This window comes from Propithecus coquereli, unplaced genomic scaffold (assembly GCF_000956105.1).
Source record: "Propithecus coquereli isolate 6110/MARCELLA unplaced genomic scaffold, Pcoq_1.0 Scaffold168, whole genome shotgun sequence".
NCBI lineage: Eukaryota > Metazoa > Chordata > Mammalia > Primates > Indriidae > Propithecus > Propithecus coquereli.
Window position 1 is genome coordinate 2681813 of NW_012141413.1, and position 13164 is coordinate 2694976.

Below are 13164 nucleotides of genomic sequence, written 5' to 3' on the forward strand. Positions count from 1 at the left end.
TTCAAGAACATCCTGAAGAAGTGCCTTTAGTGAGGGTATGTTATTGATGAATCCTGTCAGTTTTTATTTGGATGAAAATGTATTTTTATCTCACCCTAATTCTCCAATAACTGTTTAGTAACATAAAATTCTAGGTTCACAATTTTTTTTTCTTCAGAATGTAAAGATAACATTGTATCAATTTCTGACTTCTATTATTGCTATTGAGAAATTTGCTGTCATTCTAATTGTCATTCTTATAGGTAAGTTGTTTTCTTTGGTATTATGTAGAGTCATCATTATATCGAAGTGTAGATATTCCTTTACCCTGCTTGGGATTGATTGTAATTCTTGGATCTGAGCATTTTTGTTTTAAGAGTCTGGAAAATTCGTAGCCATTTATCTCTTTGAATTTTACCTCTTCCTTGTCATTTTCTTCTAGAATTTCTACTAGGCAGTAAATTGGACCTTCTTGTTCTACCCTTTATTTCCCTTAACCTCTTTTTTATATTTTCCATTTCTTTCTCTCCCTGTGCTACATTCTGAGTAATTGTTTCAGATCCCAGTTAATTCTCTCTTCAGCTAGATCTAATCTGCTACTGAACATGACCATTGAATTTTAAAATTTCAATGACTAGACATTCTTTTTTTATTTCCAAATTTGTCTGATCTTTTTGGGTGGTAATATATTTCTTCGACATGTTTTTGATTCCGTCTTTTATTCCTTTAATATTTTAAACACATTTATTTTATGTTGTGTCCCCCAAAATTTCTTTCTTTGACAATCTCAAGGTTACTTCTTACAACTTATTATTTTTGCTGATTCTCGTGCATGATGATTCGTTTCCTCACACATCTCGTAATTTTGGGTCACTCGTGCTTGGAAGTATTTGTCTGTGGGGATACTGTGAAGCCCGTATTAAGGATACATTTCTCCAGATTTTGTTTTTGCTTCTTCCAGGTGCTCCGAGGCACTGTGGGTCTGGGACCATTTTAATTTCTTGGCTTGTATTTTCCTGGATCATTATTTTGAATCACAAACTCACCTGAAGGCAGATGTGCATTCTCGATTATCAAAGGAGAATTTTTCTGCACTCAAAACTACACAAGATAGACAAATTTCTTTGCTTTTTGGCCTACCTATTCACTTCCACGTGCAGTGTGTGAACCTTCTATGAAAATGCTTGGATTAGCAGCTGTTTTATTTTTGCTAATTCAGTGGATGCACCGTGAACTCTTTGTGGCTGTAATTCACATTTCTTTAATGACTAATGAAAGTGTCATCTTTTCATGTTTATTGGTCATTTAGGCTTTTGTATTCTTATTTGTCTTTTGGGTTGTTTTTATCTTTCATATAGATTTGTAGTAATTCTGTCTTTATTTTAGATTCCAAATATCATTGCAAATGTACTCTTCCAGGCTATGACTTGTTTTTTCACTTTATTTCTCTTATTGTCTAAAGAGGTTTTATTTTTCTGTGGTATTTTCAATATTTTCATTAAGATTTATGATTTTTGAGTATTGTTTAAGAAATCTCTTTCCAGTCATTCTGTTTATCTTCCATAATTTATTCCACATTCCATTCCATACTAATTGCATAAGTATCTTCCATATTTATTCTCTTCAATAAGCTTCATTACCTTCCCCTCCACTATAAAATTCAGCTTTGTTGGTGGTGGTGTTTTTGTAGAAGTGGGAGGAAGTTGAATGCAATGAAAACACAAGAGCCCAGTAACTTGGATGAACAGGGTTGTTGAAAGGGGCGACCTTGCAGAACCCCAGAGCGGAACGAACAGAACTCCCGCAGGGGCCTGTTAGTGAGAGAACTCACAGGCTTGACCTTTAACTGTTACTGGAGAAATTGTGGAATTAGATATTTTCCTGTTATTTTTGCAAGGTTGCCCCTCTCTGTCATGAACCTCGATTTACCTTTTACGTATTGGTGTGGTGCCATCTCAGAACATAGAGATAGACAGACAGACATAACTATCCCACAATGGCATGTTATTATGGTTTTTTTTAAAAAAAGGATCAAGAATATTTTAGCTTTAAGTCTGTTTAGGTTTTAATAAAACCTTGCATTTATCATTTTTCTTCTAGACTTACTGAAAGTATCGGGTGGTAATTAAAATCATTTATAATACAGTATTCGCAGCATACACAGCATGCGCTCGGCAGAAATGTAGTAGTAAATGCCCACCTGTTGCCAGACCACAGACAGGAGTAGGGAGACCGCACCAATATGGCACCAACCAGCATGACATAGTCTCACGACACACCAGATGGCGCCAGACCTGTACCCAATGATATTTGCAGTTTGGTTTCTTTGTTCGTTTTTGGAGGAAGTTTTCAGGTCCTTTCCCACTCTGCCTCCGGCCTTTCTGTCCTTCTTCCTCCTAGCAGAGGTGTGCGGGGAAGAGGTACAAGCTGTTTTCCAGACATATTCCGGAGGAGGCAGAATGCCCAACTACTTCATGAAGAGACAGGTTTTTTTCCTAGAAACTATAGACCGGGGGAGCAGGAAGGACCTTTAGAAATCCCCGAGACCCACCTCCTCGGTTAGGACGGGACTCCAAGGCCTAGAACCACTCTCGCTTTCTTAGGTGAAAGGTGGTCTCACTAATAACCCATCTAAGAGAGGAAAATAAACTATCAAACAGAAAGAGAAATAAACTCTCAACGCAGCAACGCTTTGTTTAATCACAACACGTGCGGCCGCCCTCGCTCCGAGTTCTCTGTCGGCCTTGCCAGGACGGCGACCCCCTGCTGCCGCAGGCAGACACAGCACCCGGTCTTCCTGCTCTCGGGAAGGAAGAAGAAAGTAATTTCTATCAATCCGCTACGTGAGAAACGGAAAAAGCCAACACAGCAGCTTCACGGCCGCTTTTGCTGCCAGTCTCCTGAAGAAGAGAAAAAACGCTATTTCCACCCTTTAAAAGCACCAAACTGCCCGACATTTCTTTCCCCCTCTGTGTGTTGTGGCCACTCTCTCTCTCTTTCTTTCTCAGGAAAAAAACTTTTATATATGCTATTCACTGTCTGAGAATTCTTTCTCCCCCGAGTATGGCTTTCACATGGAGGTCTGCCCTCCAGCCCGTGCTCCTGCCCTGTGCTCACCAGCCTCCGCGAAGACTCCAGAACACTACTTTGGAAATTACAACAGAGAAGGGCTGCACCAACATGAAATTGTGGATAAGAGGAGAGATGACATTGCTGCTTCAGGCCAGATTTGGGGAGCCTTTTGTAGGGATCAGTGGATTTCAACCTTGCTGCTATGAGGACTTAGGGGACAGGATGGGGGCTGGAGTGTCTTTTCTTTAGAAATAGCCCATTAAGGCCGGGCGCGGTGGCTCACACCTGTGATCCCAGCACTCTGGGAGGCCGAGGCAGGAGGATCACTCGAGAACTCAGGACTTCCAGACCAGCCTGAGCAAGAGTGAGGCCCCGTCTCTACAAAAAATATATATATATAATAGCTGGACAACTAAAAATATATATATATAAAAATTAGCGGGATGTGGTGGCGCCTGCCTGTAGTCCCAGCTACATGGGAGGCTGAGGCAGGAGGATGGCTCGAGCCCGGGAGTTTGAGGCTGCAGTGAGCTTTGATGACGCCACTGCACTCTAGCCAGGGTAACAGAGTTCTGTCTCCAATTAAAAAAAAAAGAAACAGCCCATTGAGCTCCGGGGAGTTAGTTCTAACTAGAAGTTGGGGAAGTGCCCTGCAGGGCCTGTGAGGCTTCCTGTAGGGCAGCAGGGAGTCAGGGTCCACCCTCCGTCCCCTCCCAGGCTCCTCAGGACTCCAGCACCCCAACCCTCACTCACCCTTCCTCCATTCATTTTCGATGATGCTCCCTGAGCCTCTGTTTCCTCACCTCTCAATGGGGATGACGATAGCCCCTGCCTAGTAGAGCTGCTCAGGGTGCTCCCACAGCACCCAGTGAGGGACCCAGTGGGCACAGGGACAAAGATGGGAGTCCATCGACTCCCAACCTGCCAAGTCTCTGGTTCAGTCTCTGCCTTTAAAGAATCTCAAACGAAGTGTTCAGCGGGGTCATGACCATACTCCACAGCAGGAGGCGGCTAAATGCAAGTCTACACTGATTACCTGAGTGACGTGAGGCAAATCAGTCTCTCCAAGATTCATGCTCCTCATCTGTGAACTGCCCAGATCATCCCTCAGGTTTATTGTGAGGCTTAAATGTGAAAAGTCTTCGTAAACATCGACTGTCCACAAGTGTGAGGTATTGGTGTCGTTCTTAAGTGACGTTTGACCTCCCATAATGCCAGAGATGTTAATGAGTGGGAAGAGTCTGCACCGTGGCAGGGGGGTGGTCACTTGTGGAGATGCCCAGCGCCACGGCAACCGCGCAGCCCGCAGCCAGACTGCACAGGGAGCCGAGGAAACCCGCTCCCCACCCTGGCACCATCTCACTGGCTTTGCCCCTCGGTTGAACCTGCAGTTACCTTTCAGAGGTCGGTCCTGGAGAAGCAAGGAGGGGTCGTGGAGGGGACCAGCCACGGTGCCTTGTGATCCACAGCTGACTTCTCAGAGCCCGGGTTTTCCTTCCTGCTGCGGCAGTACACCTGCCGGCTCATTTAATTTCCACTGATGCTGTATAACTACATGGAATTTTGAAAATTGTGTGACACCATTCAAGGTTTTATTTGAGATTTTATTTCTTAACGCTAATATATACAAAGCACTATGGAAAGTATCCTTGGAGAGTGCGATCTTTTCAAGTAGAAGAGACGAGATAAATGTCTTCGGACTTCACAGGCATTGATTAAGCCCCCATTAATGAGAGACAGTATCACAGGTGGCTAAGAGCACAGGCTGTGGAGTCAGACTGATTGGGATTGATTCCTGGCTTTGCTACCCTAGCTAATTACACATGCCTGGGCAACTGAGCCTCTCCACACCTTGGTGTGCTCATCTGCACAATGGGATGCTAATACGGTTGTCCCTCGGTATCCTTGGGGGATTGGTTTCAAGACCCCTGCAGATATCAAAATCCATGATGCTTACATCCCTGATATAAAATGGCATAGTGCCCAGTGGGATGGCATGTACCTATCATCCCAGCTACCTGGGAGGTGGGAGGATCCTTTGAGTCCAGGAGTTTGAGGCCAGCCTGGGCAACATAGCAAGACCCCATCTCTATGCACATCCTCCTATGTACTTTAAATAATCTCCAGATTACTTATAATACCTACTACAGTGTAAGTGCTATGTAAATAGTTGTTATACTGTATTGTTTAGGGAATAATGACAAGAAAGAAAAGTCTGTACAAGTTCAGTACAAACGCAACCACCCATTTTTCCCCCAAATATTTTCTGTCCGAGGTTGGTTGACTCCACAGATGTAGAACTCGTGGATACAGAGGGCCGACTGTGTAGTGCCCACCTCTTAAGGTTGCTTTGAGGATTAAAAGAGCTAACATAGATAAAAGTGATTAGAAGTGCGTCTGGCAAATAAGCACCAAATAAGGCCCACAGTAAGTGCCGGGCACAGTTCTGGCCACACGGGGGGCTCTGTAGCTGTGTGGGTCGTGTGCACCGCTGTTCCCTTACACCTGCCCCACCTTGTCCCGCAGAGCCGACGTGCTCAGATGTGCCCCGTGTCATAGAGTCTGACTCTGCGGTTTGGATGTCTGACTGCTGACAGCTGTCAGGCGTCGCTGCTCCCTTTCCCCTCCGCCCAGGGCCGGGCAAGGTGAGAAGGAAGCCCGGCCGGCCGCTCTCTCCTTTGGACCCCTCCAGCGGCCCCGCACCCCACCGCAAGGAAAGCCCCAGGCGGTCTCCGTTCCCTGCTCCCTCATTTGTGGGCCTGCTTGGGAGCCATTTGCTCTCGCCCACAAAGTCTCATTATGTGAGTAACATGCCTTTGCACATCCTCTTGGGGCGTCCATGCGGCATCAATCGATGGTCTTGACATCTGCACCGAGCTTTGGGTGGGGTCCGTTCTGTGTCTACGGAGTGCCTCCAACGCTCCTCTCCGATAATGAATGCAGAGCGTGAAATAGCCCATTGCTCGATTAATATGTAAATGGATGGCTGCTAGCTTCCGGAGACTCCAGACTAGTCACGAGGGCAAGACGGTACAAATTTGCCCTGTTGCCCTAAGTCTTTCATTTTTAGGTCGTAAAATATTACTGCTTTTTGGACATAGACAGGACACATATTGAGAGCCAGCCGTCCTGGAGATTGTGCACTGGATTTTAGTATCTGAAGATCGCAGCAATTTGCTAGACTTGCTCTCTAGAAGCTGTTTCAACAAGCAGTGGTCAGAGGAGGCAAGTTTCCCCTGAGAAAATGCAACCGGTTGTTAACTAGGCCCCCAGGACGGTGATGCAGCTTGCGGGGTGGGGCGGGGGGAGGAGAACCCAACCACAAAGGAACAGGAAATGACCGCGCGTGAGGAGTGCGATATGGCAGCACGAGATGACGCCACGTATCAGAATCATTTATATACGGATGTGAGCGTTAATGAAGAAATTAGGAAACGAGATAGATCCGCATCAGCTGACGTGCAGTCAAATGTGGGGCCGGGAACGCCAGCTGTTGGGTGTCAGGAGGGCGGTGCTTCCCGGCGATTCTCCCACCTGCCCGTGTGCAGGTGTTGTTATCCCTGTTGTAGGGATGACAAAGTGAAGACAGACAGAAGTAAATAAACGGCAGAGAATATTCCCACCTCGCTCTGACCCCACAGCCCAGGACGCTTTTCCACTGGAACCAACTGTCCCCAGTTCTGGGCTCGGTCCCCTTTGCTCCAACTTCCCGCGTGCAGGTCTTTGCACGGTTCTGTTTCCAGGCCTCTTTTCCCGAGGCGTTCCCTCGCTGACAGTCTGCTCCGCTCCCCCCATCCCTGGTTCTCCCAGCGTTCCCTGAGCGAGCCCAGGGTCGGGCCATCTGGGGCTGTAGCCGGGACCCGGGGGGGATCCCGCTCCCTGGAGCTTGTGCCAGGGCTTGTTGACAGGGGTGGCCATGAGACAGCGCACAAAGCCCGAGAAAGCTGGGGAGAAGAGGGAGGGGGGCAGAGAGTCGGGGTGAAGGCGCTGGGGTGTTTGTGGAGGTTGGCAGATCAGGGAAGGGCGGGCAGGGCCGGTGTGAGGACCTGGGACGTCCCCTGCCTGCCGAGCATCTGCTGAGCGGCGGGAGGGCTCCTCTGGGCCCACTCCACGTGCAGGCTTGTCGCATCCTCACAACCCCAGGAGCTGGTGCTCTGTGGCCCTCCCTGCCCGCTGACCTGTCCTGACTCAGCTCCCGCGTGTCCCACGGCCACGCCAGGGCCCACGCCAGCCCTGCTTCCCCAGCGCAGGCACAGAGCCCGGGTCTGGCGGGGCCGCGGTCTCTGGCTGACACCACCACGGCCGGGCACATTCACAGAGGCTCGGGTGTGCAGTCCCGATGCCAACCTGTTCGCTTACGCTGTCACTCAACGGCCAAAGGCTCGAGGTCTTCGCATTCCCTGCCAGTCCTCTTCCTCTGGTTACGTTAGAAGTCAGAGGGTGACAGGCAAGTGTGGAATTAGAGTAAGCAGATGTGGCTTTGTGTCTCCGTTGTGGGCCTGACCTGGCCATCCCCAAGTTCAGCCCAGGCCTGCTGGGAATGCCATGTGCACGACCCAGCCCCAGCGGGACCAGGCCCCTCCGCGGCAGGTTTTGGGGGGACGCGCCAACAGGCCGCAGGGCCTGGGCCTTTTCCAACTGACTGGTCTTTAGCACCCCAGGATCCTGGCTGAGCTGACTTTCTGCAGATCTCTGCTCTGGCCTCAATGTGCTGATTAGATTCTCCCCACGGGAAATCTTATTTCTGGCTCCAGGGAGTTAGGTTACCAGATACTGTTGCCCCCCAGGGATGACCGGGTGGAATGTCCGACCCAGCAGGGGGTCTCTGCCCTGCAGTGCCTTTGCCTGGGAGGGAGCTGGCTCACAGGGACATGGCTGTGACCCACCTGGGCACAGCTCTGCCGCCTGCACCTCCCTTTCCCTCACCTTTGCCATTGAAATCCCACCCCCTCAAGGCCGAGTGGGTGCCCTGCCTCCTGGCAGCCCTGCTGTGGCCCACGCCGGTGGTCTCCCCAAACACCCACCCACTGTGTGCCTGCCCCGCCTGGGCAAGGCTGGCCCTGGGTTGAGAGCTTATTTGCAAACATGTCTTGTCTTCCCTCAGCATGGTTCTCCCCTCTGAGGCCGCGGTGCTGTGTTCCTAGCGGGTGTTTAATTTGCTGAAACGAAGAAAGCAGGGGGAAGAAATCCCATTTTGTAAATATAATACATTAAAAAAAATCCCCAGAAGTAAACTCCAGCACTAAAATGCTGTACTCCACTGTATCTCGATTTACCTGCACAGCAACTCTGTTGAGGGGAGCTTCTATCCCTTTAAAATTAATCAGGCTTTTACCCTAAATTTCCAGTTTATCTTAGAGCCTCTGGACCAAGAAGATAAAATGCCCTGAGCTGGGTCTGGTATGTCAGAGGGGAGGGCTGAGAAGCAGGAATGGGGATGGAGGCGGGAGCTTGCTGAGAGAACTGGTCTGAGGTGGAGGAAACAGCACCCAGAGGCCAAAGTGCAGGCAGAAGACCCGCCCGGGGGCGGTCAGGGGCTGGGGCCAGAGCGACCAGAGCCAGAGCGGGGCTGAGTGTCCCAGAGCAGGGAGCGAATTCTGGTTTTCTTCCTCTGTCCACAGTGAAAGGATAATCGCCTCATGCACACAGAAGAGTGAACAGGTGTGAAAGATTTTTAAAGCTCATTATTGAAAGGAGGCAACTGGGCAGTTGTTACAGCTGGTTCCAAGGAGCGCTTGTTTGTCTGGAGTCAAGGAATGTTGGGTGGCTGTGCAAAGGCAGCAAAACTGGCTTTTCCAGGGAGGGAAGATCGTCCCGGTGCACCCCCAGGACAGGATCATCTGCATATGAGCAGATAAGAAATGCTTTGGGCTCTCGCTGTCTGTAACCTGAAGGGGAAGGCTCCCTGCGGGCGCCTCTTTCCAGGGAAGGGCGAAGTCTCCCTGCTTCACGGATTCTCAAGCCTGGCCTCTCAGTGGCGGGAGAGACGACCGTGCTTGGGAGGTCACTTGGCCTCCAGGACTTGGCTTCCTACGTAAAGCAAGGCTGACGCCACTGCTGAGGGGGCAGTTCTAGCGTTAGCGAGATCACACTGTTAGGGGGTTGCCACAGGGCCCAGAACCTCACATGTGTTTAGGACGTACCAGCTATTGTCACTGTCCTTTCAAGAGACATTAGATACCACTGGTGGAATGACAATGGCAGAATGAACCGAAGTGGAGACCTTCCCATCTTTGTGCAATCAGAAGCAACTTTCCAGACCCTTGACCGGTGCGGCACCTGTTCCCTGACACATGCATCGTGTTCTAGCTTGATAGGCTCCTGGGAGGTGACACCTCTTTCCCCATCCCGATGGTGATGTGGTCAGTAAGGGTGGCTGGGGATGGAGTTGAACATGCATGTGTGCAGTCACCTGCAGGGGACCTTCCTTACACAACTCCTCCATCGAAATCTGTTATCCAGTTGAAGGTACACACATGTACACACACAGACATGCACACACACACACACACACACACACACACGGCCACACGCTGGTCTCGCTCAGGCACACCAGCCTAGCCTGTCACAGCTGTCCTGGCCAGTGAACCGCCCAGCCTGCCATCCCCTCCGCAGAAGCCAAAGCAATCTTCTCAACCGGATCAGGTCACTGCCTTCTTGCCCCACTCCAGCTCCCCGCTTGCCATCTGTTGCCTCCGGGCCACGCTGTTGCCTCTGCCTGGAACTGTCTCTGGTCCTCATTCACCTCCTCAGACAGGACTCTGCTGACCACACTATTGAAACAGGCTCACCACCCCCATCCTATAACCGGCCACATAAGTTTCATCACGTCTTTCCAGATCCTTATCACCATTTGTAATATTTTCTTCTGCCCCCCTACTGGTCTGTTGCCCCCATGATCTGTCTTATCCCGGGCTGAGTTCTCAGGCCCTGCAGGAGCACTTCCTACCTCTTTGTTGAATGATAAAAATCCTTTATGGTCGACAGAGCCTTCATATCCTAATGACAGGCAAGATAAATATTCTTTTTATCATTGCTGGTGGGAATGTAAATTGACACGGCGTATCTAAGGGTAAATTTGGCGGTATCAGAGCCCTAAAAAGGCTTTTATTGCATCTTGAGGAATCCGTTATAAAACAATCAGAGATGTGGCACAAGATTTAAAGACAAGATGTAGCCTTTTTAAGAAAGATGAATAGTAGGAAATAAACGATCGGGTGGGAGTACAGTCAAAGCGCTGTCGATATGGAATACCGTGCAGCCATTGACATCGTGTCTTCGATGTCAAATTAAAAGACACGTGCAAAGGAAGTCAAAGTCTCAGGGCCACCTCCTCAACTCCTTATGCAAGAGAGAAGGTAAAGGCCTCGGGCACCCCTGGAGAACAGGCCCCACAGATCAGTCGTCAGGGGAATTTCTTGCTAACATCCCACGAGCAAGGACATGCAAACTGTCCCTACGTGTAGCACCTAAAGCTAAAGCCTGCTGGATTCCACACTAATAGGAATTACAAGTTTGCCTGACAGGTAACCGCACGGGAGACAGCACGGAATCATTCTTCCACCCGCCCAGGGGCAGCTCCATGACTGATGCTTCCTTCGCTCCCTCATTTCATGTAAAATATACATTTCTTGGCCTCACAAGAATGTAACCGTTACCCCTCAGCGCCCCGCCCACATTTCCCTTCTGTCTCTTGCCCTTAAAACGCTGAAGGTTCCAACCGCCGCTTTGGAAAAACCACCACAGCTTGTCTGCAGTTCGTGGGGCACCCTCAAAATCGCGGCTTAATAAACCTTCATTGATTGAGATTTTTGCCTCAGTCATTTATTTGGGTCAACAGGTAGAATTGAAAACTTTAATTTTGCCTAAAAATAAATATATATGTAGAAAAACCCCAAAGAAATAACTACTCTTTCATTTATGTATATGACTAGACAGTGAGGTTCAGGGTGATTTTAATTTTCTTTTTGCTCTTGTTTATTCTAAGTTTTTCTAAATGAGCTGCAATATGATAATCAGAAAACAGATTGTTTCAAAAAGCAAAGACTCTGTGAATCCAGCCTTATCTTTATAATCTGAGATACTCCGCCTCCCCCGTCAGATTTAAAGTAACTTTGTCATTTTTTCTAAAAAGTGTCTAGGCTTTAGCGGGTCGATGAAGCAGCACTTCCACAAAAACCCTCCGATATGGGATTTTATTGTCTTTCTCTGTCGACAGCTTAGTAAAGCTACTTGGTACACTAGTTTCATTTCTGGATTCCTTAAATTTGGTTTTAGGTCAAGTGACAAATACTTGAGTGTCAACGAGTGTCAACCTTTTGCAAGAGCACGGAAGGAACAAACATGAAACTTATTTCACACATAGCTCCCGCTGTGAAGAGACCTCTGTTTCGAATCTAACTCCTTTCCACCCTAACCCAACCCCAGGTTAAATCTTACAGCCTGTGCTACATCGACGGCCGGTCCTGCTGGCTCTACCAGGACCAAGTGCTGCCGCGCGCCGGCCTGGCGGGGACAGTAAGGACGGCTCGGTGTCTGGAAAGCGTCTGCGCCTTGTCAGGACCGGAACGAGAAGGCCATCACCGCATGGCCTGACCACGCTGGAAAGGCTTTCCGGTTCCCTGAACCACTGATAGGAGATTAGTCCCGTGATGACTGCGGCTGAACATAGACGTTAAAAACCTGAGGACAACAACGTTACTTCAGCTGAAATAGCCACACGCAGTGCACACTGGATGTCAGAATCTGCGTACGTAAAGCTACAAGGACGGCCCCTTCCCTCTTTGCTGTTCCCACACGTATCCTGAGAGCACGGGCGGCTCTAAGTATCCCTTTCACTGTCCCAGAGACGCCCATTCAGAGCCTCGGCCGCGGATGCCCCCGAGTGAGCGAGGGTGCTGGAGGAGGGGCCGTGGGCTAGGCCTCTGGGTGGAGAACGTTCGACCCGACACCCTTTCCAGGTGCTGCCAGATCAGCCGGTGCTGGGTGTGCAGTGACCAAACCTCATGGAAGCTCCTTTCCCTGCAGCGCCCCTGTCGGATGCCAGGCCCTCCCGCGGGGTCGCCACCGAGAAGCTGGGGCGCTCCAGAGGCCCAGGCTGGAGCCCCGGGGCTCTGAGGGAGGGGTGCAGAAGGGAGACCCCACATTTCCAGACCTCCCACACATAGGTACAAAGACAAGGAGGGAAAAAAAAAGGCAATTGCATCTCATTTTTTGTGTGTCCTGGGCTCTGCATTCTAGAAAAACTTGAATCAATTAGAACACCACAATAAGACCTGGTTTTATAAAATATCTTTTACTTAAAAACGAGGCCTCTCCAGGCCTATGGGCATGAACACGACTGACGTGACACTATTGCTGGAGAGCGCCGGGCAAGTGTTTTACACGAAATAAATATTGAGTATTGAAACCATAACGGCTCTCCGCCGGGGCTAATGCTGGTGACGCCCCTCTGCGTCGGCGGAGCATTGGGTCTGCAAAGTGGACTCGGAGCTCAGATCGGGTGGCAGGGGTGGAAGGCGATGGAGGGGGTGGGGGGACACAAAAGGGCTGGAGAGGTGACGAGAGGCGTCAAGGAGGTGACAAGGCCAGGGAAACAGTCGTGGCCGGGTGGCGAGAGCCTTCAAGAAGGACGTCCCTGAGTCAGAACTGAGGCCCCCGTGCGGCTGTGACGTGAACCTGCCACACCTCCACCTCCCGCAAGTCTGTGCTGAGTCTGCCTTTCCTGAGCAAGGCGATCACGAAAATACATGTCCTAGGGGATTCACAGGAATCAGGGAGGTCACTGGCCTTTAATAGGGTGCGGGAGGGCGGCCTAAGCCATCCTGTCCGGGGCACGAGGCAGACCCCTGCGGATGCCTGGGCTACAAGACCATTTGACATCAGGCAGCTCTATGTGCATAGAAACACGTCCTTCCCTAGACCAAGACCTCGAAATTCACATCTAAAATGAGGAGATGGGATAGAGATGAAAATCCTATATAAATAGTCGAATCTCGGCTTTAAAGTACAAAACCTCGGTGAGCGTCGCTCAAGCGGCTTTCCGCACGAACGCCGGCGTGCACGCGTTCCCACGGTGTCGGCGCTGCAGGGGGATCTCCCAGCCAGTGCCCA